The sequence below is a fragment of the Ovis aries genome, chromosome 18, assembly GCF_016772045.2.
Source record: "Ovis aries strain OAR_USU_Benz2616 breed Rambouillet chromosome 18, ARS-UI_Ramb_v3.0, whole genome shotgun sequence".
In the NCBI taxonomy this organism is placed as follows: Eukaryota; Metazoa; Chordata; class Mammalia; order Artiodactyla; family Bovidae; genus Ovis; species Ovis aries.
Window position 1 is genome coordinate 54,075,142 of NC_056071.1, and position 16,674 is coordinate 54,091,815.

Consider the following 16,674-nt stretch of genomic DNA (forward strand, 5'->3'; position numbering starts at 1 on the left):
TTTTGGAGCCCCCCAAAATAAAGTCTGACACTGTTTCCACTGTTTCCCCATCTATTTCCCATGAAGTGATGGGATCAGACGCCATGATCTTTGTTTTCTGAATGTTGAGCTTTCAGCCAACTTTTTCACTTTCCTCAAGAGGCTTTTTAGTTCCTCTTCACTTTCTGCCATAAGGGTGGTGTCATCTGCATATCTGAGGTGATTGATATTTCTCCCAACAATCTTGATTCCAGCTTGTGCTTCTTCCAGCCCAGCGTTTCTCATGATGTACTCTGCATAGAAGTTAAATCCCTGTCCTATTAGAGTCCCTGCTACTGTCCTAGGCTTTGGTTCTGTCCTTGTTTTCTGGATAACTTTTTTGTTTCCTTTTGGAGCTTACAATTTCTTACTGTATTATAATTTTTAATGCTATTAAGATTTTTTAAAAATGTGTTAGCCACTACTTTTATGTCATTTTTCAGCATGTAAACTAGCCTTCAATGACAGGATAATAAATGGTATCTCCTTTTATCAGTTATATAAAGTTCTTAATAGCTACAAAGTTCTACATAGTTAAACAATGTGATCTGAAGAAAAAATACACAATTAAAACCTCATTTGTCAGGCTTCTCTGATGGTCCAGTGGTTAAGAATCTGCCTGCCAATGCAGGGGCTGTGGGTTCAATCCCTGCATGGTCTAGAGTCCATGCTCCACAATAATAGAGTAGCCCCCGCTTGCCGAAACAAGAGAAAACCCGCATACAGCAATGAAAGCTTAGTTCAGCCAAAACAAAACAAAAACGGAAACCTCTTTTGCCAAGATCAGGAAGCGTTGTCATTTCTCATTACAGACGAAAACCTCTGTGATTCCAAAATATGATAGTCCTCTCTTGGGTGCTTGTTTGAGTTTCTACTATAGAGCAAATATATATAAGCATCAATGGAAGACAAAGAAATTTAAAAACAGCTGAAGTTCTAGAAACACACCAGAAAGTAGAGCAACTAAGGTACTATATTAGTTTCCTAGAGTTCCCTAACAAATTACCATATTGTGTGGCTTCAGTTCAGTTCAGTTCAGTTCAGTTCAGTTGCTCAATCGTGTCCGACTCTTTGCGACCCCAAGAATCGCAGCACGCCAGGCCTCCCTGTGCATCACCATCTCCCGGAGTTCACTCAGACTCACGTCCATCGAGTCCGTGATGCCATCCAGCCATCTCATCCTCGGTCGTCCCCTTCTCCTCCTGCCCCCAATCCCTCCCAGCATCAGAGTCTTTTCCAATGAGTCAGCTCTTTGCATGAGGTGGCCAAAGTACTGGAGCTTCAGCTTTAGCATCATTCCCTCCAAGGAAATCCCAGGGCTGATCTCCTTCAGAATGGACTGGTTGGATCTCCTTGCAGTCCAAGGGACTCTCAAGAGTCTTCTCCAACACCGCAGTTCAAAAGCATCAATTCTTCAGTGCTCAGCTTTCTTCAGAGTCCAATTCTCACATTCATACATGACCACAGGAAAAACCATAGCCTTGACTAGACGGACCTTAGTCGGCAAAGTAATGTCTCTGCTTTTGAATATACTATCTAGGTTGGTCATAACTTTTCTTCCAAGGAGTAAGCATCTTTTAATTTCATGGCTGCAATCACCATCTGCAGTGATTTTGGAGCCCCAAAATATGAAGTCTGACACTTTCCACTGTTTCCCCATCTCTTTCCCATGAAGTGATGGGACCGGATGCCATGGTCTTCGTTTTCTGAATGTTGAGCTTTAAGCCAACTTTTTCCCTCTCCTCTTTCACTTTCATCAAGAGGCTTTTAGCTCCTCTTCACTTTCTGCCATAAGCGTGGTGTCATCTGCATATCTGAGGTTATTGATATTTCTCCCGGCAAACTTGATTCCAGCTTGTGCTTCTTCCAGTCCAGCGTTTCTCATGATGTACTCTGCGTATAAGTTAAATAAGCAGGGTGACAATATATAGCCTTGACGCACTCCTTTTCCTATTTGGAACCAGTCTGTTGTTCCATGTTCAGTTCTAACTCTTGCTTCCTGACCTGCATACAGATTTCTCAAGAGGCAGGTCGGGTGGTCTGGTATTCCCATCTCTTTCAGAATTTTCCACATTTTATTGTGATCCACACAGTCAAAGGCTTTGGCATAGTCAATAAAGCAGAGATAGATGTTTTCTGGAACTCTCTTGCTTTTTCCATGATCCAGTGGATGTTGACAATTTGATCTCTGGTTCCTCTGCCTTTTCTAAAACCAGCTTGAACATCAGGGAGTTCACGGTTCACGTATTGCTGAAGCCTGGCTTGGAGAATTTTGAGCATTACTTTACTAGCATGTGAGATGAGTGCAATTGTGCAGTAGTTTGAGCATTCTTTGGCATTGCCTTTCTTTGGGATTGGAATGAAAACTGACCTTTTCGTGTCCTGTGGCCACTGCTGAGTTTTCCAAATTTGCTGGCATATTGAGTGCAGCACTTTCACAGCATCATCTTTCAGGATTTGAAACAGCTCAACTGGAATTCCATCACCTCCACTAGCTTTGTTCGTAGTGATGCTTTCTAAGGCCCACTTGACTTCACATTCCAAGATGTCTGGCTCTAGATTAGTGATCACATCATCATGATTATCTGGGTCATGAAGGTCTTTTTTGTACAGTTCTTCCGTGTATTCTTGCCTCTTCTTAATATCTTCTGCTTCTGTAAGGTGCATACCATTTCTGTCCTTTATTGAGCCGATCTTTGCATGAAATTTTCCCTTGGTATCTCTAATTTTCTTGAAGAGATCTCTAGTCTTTCCCATTGTGTTGTTTTCCTCTATTTCTTTGCATTGATCACTGAAGAAGGCTTTCTGATTTCTTCTTGCTATTCTTTGGAACTCTGCATTCAGATGGGAATACCTTTCCTTTTCTTTGCTTTTCGCCTCTCTTCTTTACACAGCTATTTGTAAGGCCTCCCCAGACAGCCATTTTGCTTTTTTGCATTTCTTTTCCATGAGGATGGTCTTGATCCCTGTCTCCTATACAATGTCACGAACCTCCGTCCATAGTTCATCAGACACTCTGTCTATCAGATCTAGTCCCTTAAATCTATTTCTCACTTCCACTGTATAATCATAAGGGATTTGATTTAGGTCATACCTGCATGGTCTAGTGGTTTTCCCTACTTTCTTCAATTTGAGTCTGAATTTGGTAATAAGGAGTTCCTGATCTGAGCCACAGTCAGCTCCTGGTCTTGTTTTTGTTGACTGTATAGAGCTTCTCCATCTTTGGCTGAAAAGAATATAATCAATCTGATTTCGGTGTTGGCCATCTGGTGACGTCCATGTGTAGAGGCTTAGAACAACCGAAAGCCACCTCTTACCCTGGAGGCCAGAAGTGTTGAACCAACATGTCAACAAGACGGTGCTCCCTCCAGGGCTCTAAGGGAGAGAATCTGTCCCTCGCTTTTCTAGCTCCTGGTGGCCGCAGGTGTGCCGGCTTGTGTCCTCATGCTCATGTTCATACTCACGTGTCTTCCCTCTCTCCTGAGTCTCCTCTTCCGTGTCTCTAGCACACGTCCCCCTGCCCTTCTCTTATAAGGACACTTGGGATGGCATTTAGGGCTCAGTCACATAATGTAGGATAATCTCTCCATCCTAAAATCCTTAACTTAATCACATTTGCAAAGCAGTCCCACCCACCCCCAAATACAATGAATACAATAATTCTATAGGAGTCATATTATTAACAGCATATTATATTACATAGTGCTAAGTATATTGTTAATTTTTTTAAAAAAGCCATAGTTTGTTGCTGCTTGTAAACATGATGTACAAATGTCAAATCTTTATTTTAAAAGTTAAAAGTTTGTATTATCCAACTGTGTAGTTTAGCAACAGATTTACATGTTAACAGAAGAAGGATCCAATATGACAATTTTGCTATCTACCAAGTGTTTAATGTGCAGATTTTACTCATGCTACATGAAAAGCTAGAAACCTCGCACATATCCTATAAAATTGGAGGAAAAAATCCTAGGATTATAAGCATGGAACAATACTTGGATATTCTTTACTTGATCTTCTATCTTTTTAATAGCGATTGACAGCTAATGAAACATGCGGCTAAAAGACCCATGAGATAATTTGTATGATGTGATCACGGCTGCTCTAGGTCAAATCGGAGGCTCCAGGTAGGTCATTCTTTTTACTTTCTTTCATTTTTCCACCTTCCCTCAGTTTCTCTTGGTTAAATCGTGACGGTCACATCTTCCTCTCACATCCAGTCACCTAAAAAAGAGTGATTACATGTGCATATATACAAAAACAACTAAAGCTGCATGGATATTGGGCATATTAACTCTGACATGTTAGCAATGATAGCTCAAGGAAGAACTGGCTGTACACTCAGAATACGTTGAGGACCCCCCTGCATGAGATATTGCAAGCATCCATCCTCAGAACTCTTATGCAGTTAGTCAAGATGGATACCTACTGAAATTCCAATTTTCTAGTCAGTTCGGAAAGACTTCAATCCTTGAGTGTGTGTGTGTGTGCGCGTGTGCGCGCCCGCGCGCCCGCGCTTACTCACTCAGCCATGTGCGACATGACAAAGTGTCATGTGCGACACTTAGGCACAAAAGTGTTTCCCTCTACTGTTTTCTGTTGCATTTCTCTTGTGAGCCACAAGGGGAGTAATCACTTCTCTCTATCCTGACCTGAGAGGTTCAATGCCCTCTGCTGGAATTAGGGTCAGTTCAGTTTAGTCGCTCAGTCGTGTCCGACTGTTTGTGACCTCATGGGCTGCAGCACGCCAGGCTTCGCAGTCCATCACCAATTCCCAGAGCATACTCAAACTCATGTCCATCGAGTCGGTGATGCCATACAACCATCTCATCCTCTGTCATCCCCTTCTCCGCCTTCAGTCTTTTCCAGCATCAGGGCCTTTTCCAATGAATCAGTTCTTTGCATCGGGTGGCCAAAGTACTGGAATTTCAGATTCAGCATCAGTCCTTCCAATGAATATTCAGGACTGATTTCATTTAGGATGGACTGGTTGTATCTTGTTGCTGTCCAAGGGACTCACAAGAGTCTTCTCCAACACCACAGTTCAAAATCATCAATTCTTTGGCACTCAGCCTTCTTTATGGTTGAATGCTCACATCCATACATGACTACTGGAAAAACCATAGCTTTGACTGGATGGACCTTTGTTGAGAAAGTAATGTCTCTGTATTTCACTATGCTGTCTAGGTTGGTTATAACTTCTCTTCCAAGGAGCAAGCGTCTTTTAATTTCATAGCTGCAGTCGCCATCTGCAGTGATTTTGGAACCCAAGAAAACAAAGTCTGTCAGTGTTTCCATTGTTTTCCCATCTATTTGCCATGAAGTGATGGGACCAGATGCCATGATCGTAGTTTTCTGAATGTTGAGTTTTAAGCCAACTTTTTCACTCTCCTCTTTCACTTTCATCAAGAGGCTCTTTAGTCCTTCTTCGCTTTCTGTCCTAAGTGTGGTGTCATCTGAAAATTCATAATGGCCTTCACTTCTTGAGTTTTAAAACACTAAATAATATAACAAGCACTAAATAAATGTTGGCTCGTTTGATAAACTGCATGTGTGAATGCTTGGCTGAGAGCTGCGTTTTCAAAAGATTTTAAAAGACAAATGAACAGAGATTTCATCGTGTTGGACTGCTAGTATCACTTAACTTTCTAGTAATCAACATGCTTTTGATTTCTGCATACTTAGCCTCTTAGGTCCCGTGAAACTGAAAGTCCAGTCTGACTCTTTGCATCCCCATGGACTAATCAGTCCATGCAATTCTCCAGGCCAGAATACTGGAGTGGGTAACCTTTACCTTCTCCAGCGGATCTTCCTGACCCAGGAATCGAACGGGGTCTCCTGCATTGCCGGCAGATTCTTTACCAACTGAGTTATCAGGGAAGCCCCTTAGGTCCCTTAGCAGGAGGAACTTTTTGTCTTCTGATTTGAGGTTGCAAACTGCTAATCTGAGGATCAAATCCAGGTGATTGGCCTATTACCTTTGGCTGCATAGTTTAAAAGTTGGGAAATTTTACATAAAAATTTTGATTTGTGATTCCCTTGAGGGACTGGGAAATGTAACCACATTGCTTACATTCCCACAGGACAGCAAAGTGTTGGTGATACATGGTAGAAATTAGCTTTGAAGAGGGCCTGCAAGCTCCAGTTGGCTACAGGTTTCTCTTTTCTTGCTTCCTTATTGATTCCTGGCTCCTGTGAGCCCATTAAGTTTCTGATTATTCTTAGGAGATCAGTAAATGCCTTGCTGCCTAGGAGACAGTTGGCTATGTTGTAGATGAGTCAGCAGAACAGTTTTTGAGAGTTTGTGTGTGTGTTTTTAGTGTAGCTGCAAAAAAAGTTAAGTACCAAATATTCAACAGACTTGAAAAGAAAAACATTTCCCAGGTTATGTGATTTGTATCCCTTTTGAAGTTCCTTAACTCTTTCATGAGTTGATTTATCTCTCAATATATCTGATTTTTCTTTTGCTAAAGACATTAGAAAATTTAACTGAAACTAAGACTTAAACCAAATTAATAAAAAAAATTACCAGGGCTATTTTTTCTTTCTAAAGTGATTAATAATAATTACTCTAAAACATTGAATGGTGAACCAAGGAAGCATGTTTCCTGATGGCATTTACTAGAAGCTATTATTTCCAATATGTAGATGTACGTATTATCTCAATAATTTTTATTTCCATTTTAAGCACATTCAGATTTCCAACTAACACCTGAATAAATGTTACAGACAACACATTGGCAACTGCTGTGGAACCAAGAACTATTTACATTAACCTGGTAAGATAATGAAAAACTGTGTTTTAAAAAAGTCAAAGTTATGCTCAAAATCCTAGAGCAGAGACCAATAACTAGTAGCCCTACTCCTATATCTGTCTCACACATTGTATTCAAAAATTTTGAATTACTGTAGTTGCAAACTTGGAAAGTCACGGTGCTGTAGCGCAGCTTCCACAAGGGGGCGCTGCCAGAACACTTGACCAGGTCAAGTAACATGCCTGGCCCATAGGCATTAAGAATTTGTGACCTGTGCTCCACAGTTATTCTTTTTCAGTTCAGATGTATTACAAGGAGACTGATTTTCACCGTTTATTCCTAGTTTTAGAAAGTACTGATGGAAACACACACACACAAGAAGTAGCTGTTGGAAATGATAAGGCCAAAATGTGACATCATTGTGTGAGTATTAAATCCAAATAAATTAGCAAACTATCAGAATTAGAGGATTTAATAAAATGACTGTGAATAGATAAATGTAGCTGTTAATAATGCTCTAGTATTTCAGCATGGAAAATAAGATAATTTCTCCGTCACCTCATCTTTTTAAAAATATGTACTAAATACAGCAATTCTTGTTATATGTGGTAGTTAAGTTCTAAAGTTGCCAGACTGTGTTAGTGAATACTGAACTATTACTTCTAGGGGAAATACAGGGATGGTTTCCTGTGAGCTTCTGGTCCCAACTGACCAATACATGACCTTGTTTTTTGTATGTTTCGGTTTAAAGACACTTTATTTAACATAGTGTTAGTCACTAGAATTTTTCACACTTGGAGAATCCCTCTGTTCCTCTCTAGTGATAGAGGAAATCACCACATTGCTAAGTACTTCCCCCTCCACAAAAACAACAGTCCTTACCATCCTTAATCCTCAAAAATAGAATGGGCCAGAAGTACAAGTTAGTCAAATGCTGAGGAACTCAACCTGACTCGACTCCTAAGTCTTGTTGTTAGCCCTGAGGATCCTATAATCCTCACTTTCCCCTCAACAGTGATTCTCCCTTTGAGAAGTAATCACTGGCAGGCCCATGAAGATCCCTTACTCTTAGACCATAGGAGGTTCAGATCTGATCCAATTTGGTTTTCTTAAATATTGCCAAGGTCTTATCCGATACACTCATTACTGATAGTTCAAATGCATTTAATACTTTCCCCTGAGATATCCTACCTCAGCCCTTACATGATCTTCATGTTGAAGACCTGGTCTTCTGGAAAAAAAAAAAAAAAAAAAAAAACCATCAAAAGACCAATCCTGAAGCCAAATGGGAGGAACCTTACTTGTTGTTTAGTCACTAAGTCATGTTTGACTCTTTGCAGCCCCATGGACTGTAGCCCACCAGGCTCCTCTGTCCGTGGAATTTTCCAGGCAAGAATACTGGAGTGGGTTGCTGTTTCCTACTCCAGGGGATCTTCCCGACCCAGGGATTGAACCCGAGTCTCTTGTGCTGTGCTGTGCAAAGTCGTTTCAGTCGCGTCCGACTCTTTGCGACAATATGGACTGTAGCCCTCCAGGTTCCTCTGTCCCATGGGATTCTCCAGGCCAGAATACTGGAGTGGGTTGCCATTTCCTTCTCCATAGGGTCTTCCTGACCCAGGGATCGAACCCTCATCTCCTGCATTGGCGAACACATTCTTTACCGCTGAGCCACCTGGGAAGCCAAGGAAACTTACACTGTCTTTCTAACCACTGGTACTGCAGCAGAACCATTAGGAATACATCTTTTATGTCTCAATATTTAAAAAACAAAAGTCTTATTTTGAGGTTGGGAAAAGTCACCCGAGCAGCAGACCCTAAGCTGAGGCTCCTTGAGACCTCCCAGAAGCAGATGATGACGTGAGACAAACTGCTTTCTCATGAATTTTGGAAAAAGCAGATGGTACCACAATGGGGTCAACTTCCACCCACGATATTGGAGCACAATTGCATAGGATTCCTTTCTCCAGTGTCCTTCATGTTCCTCCTTTGTATCTTCATCATTTTTTAATTTTTCTGTTTTTCTTTAGTTTTAGAACTTCCTGAGTCATGTCTTTCCTATTCCTTTCCATTTCTGTCCTCCTTCTCTATTCCTCATTTATCCACAGTTGTGTACTTTTTTTCGCATTTGCCCCATCCCCCAACTTCTCTGACCTCTACATCATAAGCAAGAACATGTGAGATGCTAACCAAGAAATTCACTGCATTGCCTCCACAATGCAGTCACAATCCTGACCCCTTCTTCGAAGGATCTCCACATTAATTTCCTGGAATCCACTAGACTGGTTCTCACTGGCCTTGGGTCTTGGTTTTACTCCTTTTTACAGCCTCTGATAAACAATTTTCTGCTTTCTTTTGTAAGTATTCTTCTAATTAAGCACCTTTTCTCCAGAATCCTTTCTCCGCTTTAGACCACCATCAGAGCTCAACAGATGATTAAGCCCATGCTCCAAGGGGGGAGCCAACAAGAAATTGCTAACTCCATGGACAATTTTACTGAGCCTTGACCAAAACCCGCAGGAATTAATGAGATTGTTCTAAGACTGATGATGTTTGTATTCAACAAGAGGAGGCACTGATTAAGGCCAAATACAGACCTTTCCCTCTTTGTCTGAACCTGCAGATGAGGCCAGATACTGACCCTCCAACATTCCTTCTCTGTCTCACAACTGATTTGCTAAGATTACAGTTTTTTGTCCCCAGAAACTAGCTAACCACAGAAAAAGACATTTCCTGTTCACATAATTGACGTGACTTCTTGCTGGAAAAAAACACAAAACTATAAATCACCACCTCTGCAACTTGTTTACTCCTCCCTATAAAAGTTTAAGGCAGAATCACCCTGGGGAGACGTTCTGACCATTGGATGTTAGATGCTGTCGCTATTGCCTGAAGACAACCTATCTCCTTACTTGACTGACTGACCTTTGATATTTGTTGTTCAGTCACTCAGCCTTGTCCGACTCTTTGCGACCCCAAAACCGCAGGCTTCCCTTTCCTTCATCATCTTCCAGAGCTCGTGTCCATGAGTCAGTGATGTCATTCAGACATCTTATCCTCTGTTATCCCCTTCTCCTTCTGCCTTCAGTTTTTCCCAGCATCAGGATCTTTTCCAGTGAATCAGTTCTTTGCATCAGATAGCCAAAGTTTTGGAGCTTCAGCTTCAGCATCAGTCTTTCCAATGAATATTCAGGGTTGATTTCCTTTAGGACTGACTACTTTGATCTCCTTGCAGTCCAAGGGACTCACTAGTACTATATTGTCTGATCACTTTTAGTGTGATTTAAAAGTGACCAGACAGTGGAGTATTAGTGAAAAATCAAATGGACCAAGAAACAGAAATCAATCTATGTTATAAGGGAATTCCATGTAGGATAAATAAGGTACCACCATGGAATGGCAAAAAAAAATTTTTTTAATTGATGCTACTGGCCAAATTGCCTGGAATATTCCATGGACAGTGGAACCTGTTGGGCTACAGTCCATGGGGTCACAGAGTTGAAGATGACTGAGCAACTAACACTTTGATTTTCATGGAGAAAAGTAAAGTTGAATCCTTACCTTATTCAAATAAAAAGATGGGTATCAGACTGAAATCCTAAATTCAAAAATTAAATGTATAAATCTAATTGAAGAAAATGTAGAAGAATATCTGTGTGGACTAGAAGTGGAAAGAAATTTCGTAACCAAGACTCACATAATGAAGAAATGTGAGTGCATCAAACTTAAATTTATAAGCAGTGTACCCATTGGGCAAAATTAACAGAGATGTGACAGACCAGGAGATGTTTGAAAATCTATAACTGACCAGGGATTACAGCAAGGACAATTGATTTTAGATGATGATTTGCAGATCATTATTGAGTGATAAATTCAACTTAGTTGCAAGCAGAACTTTAGAAAATGAAGCAAAATAGAATAAAAAATATCAGCGTTCATAACAAGCATCATGAAAATATACTCATCAGCATTTTGTCCACATCATGTAAATAAAAATGTAAAATATAAAATGCATATATATACAATATTGTATATATACATTGTTGGGAATATATATACTAATAATTAGTCATATTTAATTGTATAGAAAAAAAACAATTATTTTATAAAATTAAAGTAATCAGGATCCAAAAGTTTTGTTACTTCATAATATGTATGCTATTTCTAAACTCCAAAATGAAAAAAAAAAAAGAGCACTAATACCTGAAAGGTATCTTACTATATTAGAAAAAAACAGAGATTTTTAGTATGGAATAAAAATAAACTTAGAGACCACAAATAAACATATCTGTTCTAATATAAAACAGGCTCAATCAAGGAATAAAATGTCCCTACCGTCACTGACCATTATATCTACTACTGTGCACAGAAATCCCTTAGAAGAAATGGAGTAGCCATCATGGTCAACAGAAGAGTCTGAAATGCAGTACTTGGATGCAGTCTCAAAAACAATAGAATGGTCTCTGTTCGTTTCCAAGGCAAACCATTCAATTGCACAGTAATCCAAGCCTATGCCCCAACCAGTAACGCTGAAGAAGCTGAATGGTTCTATGAAGATCCACAAGACCTTTTAGAACTAACACCCCCAAAAGATTTCCTTTTCATTCTAGGGACTGGAATGCAAAAGTAGGAAGTCAAGAAACACCTGGAGTAACAGGCAAATTTGACCTTGGAATACAGAATGAAGCAGGGCAAAGGCTAATAGAGTTTTGTCAAGAGAACGCAGTGGTCATAGCAAAAACCCTCTTCCAACAACACAAGAGAAGACTCTATACATGGACATCACCAGATGGTCAACACCATCAGATCAGATTGATTGAAATCAGATTGATTATATTCTTTGCAGCCAAAGATGGAGAAGCTCTATACAGTCAGCAAAAACAAGACTAGGAGCTGACTGTGGCTCAGATCATGAACTCCTTATTGCCAAATTCAGACTCAAATTGAAGAAAGTAGGGAAAACCACTAGACCATTCAGGTATGACCTAAATCAAATCCCTTATGATTATACAGTAGAAGTGAGAAATAGATTTAAGGGACTAGATCTGATAGACAGAGTGCCTGATGAACTATGGACGGAGGTTCATGACATTGTATAGGAGATGGGTTAAGACCATCCCCATGGAAAAGAAATGCAAGAAAGCAAATGGCTGTCTGAGGAGGCCTTACAAATAGCTGTGAAAAGAGAAGTGAGAAGCAAAGGAGAAAAGGAAAGATAGTCCCATCTGAATGCAGAGTTCCAAAGAATAGCAAGGAGAGGTAAGAAAGCCTTCCTCAGTGATCAATGTAAAGAAATAGAGGAAAACAGCGAATGGGAAAGACTAGAGATCTCTTCAAGAAAATTAGAGATACCAAGGGAACATTTCATGCAAAGATGGGCTTGATAAAGGACAAAAATGGTAGGGACCTAACAGAAGCAGAAGATATTAAGAAGAGGTGGCAAAAATACACAGAAGAACTGTACAAAAAAGATTGTTATGACCCCAAATAATCATGGTGGTGTGATCACTCACCTAGAGCCAGACATCCTGGAATGTGAAGTGAAGTGGGCCTTGGAAAGCATCACTACAAACAAAGCTAGTGGAGGTGATGGCATTCCAGTTGAGCCATTTCAAATCCTGAAAGATGATGCTGTCAGAGTGCTGCACTCAATATGCCAGCAAATTTGGAAAACTCAGCAGTGGCCACAGCACTGGAAAAAGTTTTCATTCCAATTCCAAAGAAATGAAATATATGAGAATAAATGATCAAATTGATAGCTCAAGAAGAAAGCGATAAGCTCTGGGATCAAGAGAAGAAACGTTGCTAGAAGGCACTATGGTAGAAAATGGGAATTAAAAAATAGTTTACTTAGTAAAATTAAAAATCAGTCAATCCATCCAGGAATTTATGTAAAGCAAAAAAAAGAGTGATGCCTAATGAGACCTACCATTGATATTTTATTAGTGAGCTAAAACAGTCTAGGCTTCAGACCTGGGTTCAATCCTTGGGTTGGGAAGATCTCCTGGAGAAGGGAATGGCTAACCACTCCAGTATTCTGGCCTGAAGAATTCCATGGACAGAGGAAACTGGCAGGCCATGGAGTTGCAAAGAGTCAGACATGACCGACCAATTTCACTGTATACATTCTTAATGGAATAGATAATTCATACCTTAAATGAACACACCATAATAAAGGAAAAGCTGTCAAACTCATTTTATGACTGAACTGCTTTATGTCAAAATCAGATACAGACAGTACCAGAAAAGAAAATAATAGGTTAATTTCACTTACATTTATAGCTGTGAAAATCTAGAATAAAATATTAACTAGCCAGACTCATCAGTATTAGTGATCAAGAATCAAGAATGGTTCAAGTAAGGTCAAATTACAAGTTTACAAGGCAGAAAGACTGGTTATAACTTTTCCTCTACCAGAAAAGAAATCTTCAGAAAAACCTTTATTTCAACATACCAAGAGTCTACAGTCAGCATAGTTACCTCTTGCTGCTGCTGCTGCTGCTAAGTCGCTTCGGTCGTGCCCAACTCTGTGTGACCCCATAGACGGCAGCCCACCAGGCTCCTCTGTCCCTGGAATTCTCCAGGCAAGGATGCTGGAATGGGTTGCCATTCCCTTCTCCAATTAACTCTTAGGTTGGTGCAAAAGTAATTGTGTCTTTTGCATTGTTGAAATTTGCCTTTGATATTGGAATACATTCTTTAAATAAATGTGGTTATGTTATATATAATTTCAACACACTTTTCTCAATTTTTTTTTTGCTAATGACATTTTTTTTACTTGCCATTTTTTATGTTTATATTAGATTATGGAAATGATGTTAGACAAAAAGCAAATTTGAGTGATTTTCTTATTTGAGTTCAAGATGGGTCATAAAGCGGTGGAGACGACTTCAACATCAGTGACACATTTGGCCCAGGAACTACTAATGAACATACAGTGCAGCTGTGGTTCAAGAAGTTTTGTAAAGGAGAGGAAAGCCTTGAAGAGGAGCCGGCCATCGGAAGTTGACAGCAACCAACTGAGCGTCATCGTCGAAGCTGATCCTCTTACAACTACATGAGACGTTGCCAAAGAACTCAATGTAGACCATTCTATGGTGGTTTGGCATTTGAAGCAAATTGAAAAGGTGAAAAAGTTCTATAATTGGGTGCCTTATGAGCTGACCGCAAGTCAAAAAAATTGTCATTTTGAAGTGTCGTCTTCTACGCAACAATGGCAAACCATTTCTTGATCCGCTTGTGATGTGCAATGAAATGTGTATTTTATATGACCGCTGGCAAAGACTCTCAGTGACTGGACTGAGAAGCAGCTCCACAGCACTTCCCAAGGCCAAACTTGCACCAAAAAAAATCATGGTCACTGTTTGGTGGTCTGCTGCTGGTCTGAACCACTTCAACTTTCTGAATCTCAGAAAAACCGTTACATCTGAGAAGTATGCTCAGTGAATCGATGACATGCACAGAAAACTGCTGTGTCTGCAGCTGGCACTGGTCAACAGAGTGGGCCCAATTCTCCATGACAATGCCCAACTGCATGTTGCACAACCAATGCTTCAAAAGTTGAAAATTTAAAAATTCCCCATTAAAGGTCTCCTTATATTACAGCCAAGAAAACACCTTCATAGATAAAGATAAATTATCAGAGAATTAGGCTTTTGAAAAATAATTGCCAAAGTGCTTCCCTGGTGGTTCAGACTGTAAAGAATCTGCCTGCAATGCAGGAGACCTGGGTTTGATCCCTGGGTTGGGAAGATCCCCTGGAGAAGGGCATGGCAACCCACTCCAGTATTCTTGCCTGGAGAATCCCATGGACAGAGGAGCCTGGAGGGCTACAGTCCATGGGGTCACAAAGAGTCAAGTAAAAATAGAAGACATCAAAGTAAGTACTATACACGATGTCAAACTGAGAGGAAGTCCCCTTGATGTAAAACAGTGCTATAAGCTTCTGTTTTTCCTTTGGAAATGTATCTTGTCTTAAGAAATAACAATAAACTTTTCTGAAGGGTAGGAAAAGTCAAATAATTGGAGAAAAGTACATCATGAAAGTGAAAAACGTGAAAGTGTTAGTTGCTCAGGCATGTCCCTCTCTGCAACCCCATGGACTGTAGCCCACTAGGCTCCTCTGTCCATGGAATTCTCTAGGCAAGAATGCTGGAGTTGGGACTTCCCTGGTAGTCCAGTGGCTAAGACTCCAAGCTCCCAGTGCAAAGGGCCTGGGTTCGAACCCTGGTTGGGGAATTAGATCCCATATTCTCCGACTAAGACCTGGCGAAGCCAAATAAAAATAATTTTAAAAAAAGATACTGGAGTGGGTTGCCATTCCCTTCTCCAGGGGATCTGAACCTGGATCTCCTGCATTTCAGGCAGATTCTTTACTATCTGAGCCACCAGGGACGATATCTTATATGTAACCTTAAATAAGGGAGATATTTTAAAGCACATATAAGCAAGAGACAGTTTTGGGTATTAATATGTCTAATTCAGGTTAACAAAAATAATCTTTATAGTTTCAGAATTACAGATTATATTACTAAAACTGCTAACAGTGAAAAGACATGGGCTTTTAGAACAAGGCAATCTTGTGTGAATTTGGGCTCTGCAATAGTCAGGGTGAGGATCCCAGGAAAAATAGTTAACTTTATTATAGTAAAGATTAAAACTAACAGATATTCTGTTGAAAATAGCTTACATGTCTGTAACATAAGTGGTATACAGTAGATGTTAGTCTTCTTCATTCATATTTTATAATATTATGTAGTTTTCAAAGCCTTATCATGTGTATTCTAATCTTTTATCCTTATCCTGGCATTGGGAGCAGGTAATATTATTCCCAGGTTTGATAGCTAATAAGTAGGAGAGCTAGTTAAAGGAATTAGAAGCTAGATTTTCTAATTTTAATACAGGACTCCTTTCACTCTACCACAGTATGATTCAGAATGGAAGTAGTAGTAAAAGGCCCTCATTTTATAGACGATGGGCTAGAGACCCAGAAAGTGATTGCTTAAAACATATACTTAGTTCTTGGCAGAGAACTAGATTAGAACCAGTGCGTTAAGGGTTAACAAAATTCTTTTCATTAGGTTAACAAAGAACTTCTGCAAGAGTGTTGGAACTCCTGTTAACTTTCTAACTGTTTCTTTGGTAACCTGATCAATAAGGTGTGTTGACTGTGTTACCAGGCAGTACTGCTTGTGGTAAAAATGACTCCTGACTGGGAAGCTGTGAGAACTATAAATACTTGATCTCCCTTGGGCTTCGCTGAGTGTGCTGAGTCTAGTCACCTGGAAGATATGCCTATAAAGTTGTCACAAGCGATTTTACTCCTCTAGGAAGTGGGGCTTCTAAAGTAGGGCAGCTCCCCTCCCCGTGATGTGAGTCTCATGTCCTTGAACCAAGCCCTTTACTGGGGGTGGAAGAGAACCATGCCTGCTGGGCTGCATGGACATCTACCAGAAGCCCTCTGAGAGCCATGCCTGACTGTCGCCTGGTAAGAGGGCCACCCTGTCCTATATCCTCTCACCAGACTAGGGGGTCTTGTGACTCTGAATGTTGAGAATCCATGCTTTAGCTAAACCTAAGACTGCCCCGAGGGCATCATGGAACACCCATGTCTAGACATTTAGTCCAATGTTCTTCCCGCGACATCATGGTTAAATAAGTCCTTAAAGCTGTAAATGGATTTTTGACAAATTCAAATTCTTCCATTGCAGAAATAGGAATAGAACACTACTACTTCCAAATTCCACTTACAAACCAGAGAGGTTGATGTGAATGATGGAAAAAACACGTGCTTCTGAGCAGGTGTGACGTGAGTTCAAATTTCCACTTTGCCATTTACTGTGTAAGCAAGGTACTCAACTATGCTGAGCCTCAGTTTTCCCATTGGTAATGTGAAAAGTCTACT

General features: G+C 40.2%; 1 protein-coding gene across 4 annotated transcripts in view; it reads left to right on the forward strand.

Moving 5' to 3' along the window:
* LOC101112168 (U3 small nucleolar RNA-associated protein 14 homolog A) overlaps window positions 1–16,674 on the forward strand; it is a 45,328-nt gene that overhangs the window by 9,354 nt on the left and 19,300 nt on the right. Inside the window, exons 2-3 of one of the 4 annotated variants that reach the window (XM_060401888.1) lie at window positions 4,052–6,797; window positions 7,117–7,196. The exons of 2 other annotated variants lie outside the window; for them this stretch is intronic. The gene's annotated coding sequence lies outside the window, so the exon portion shown is untranslated. Of the gene's footprint in view, window positions 1–4,051; window positions 6,798–7,116; window positions 7,197–16,480; window positions 16,572–16,674 lie in introns of all 4 variants that reach the window. One more of the 4 variants, XM_060401889.1, reaches the window with a different exon arrangement.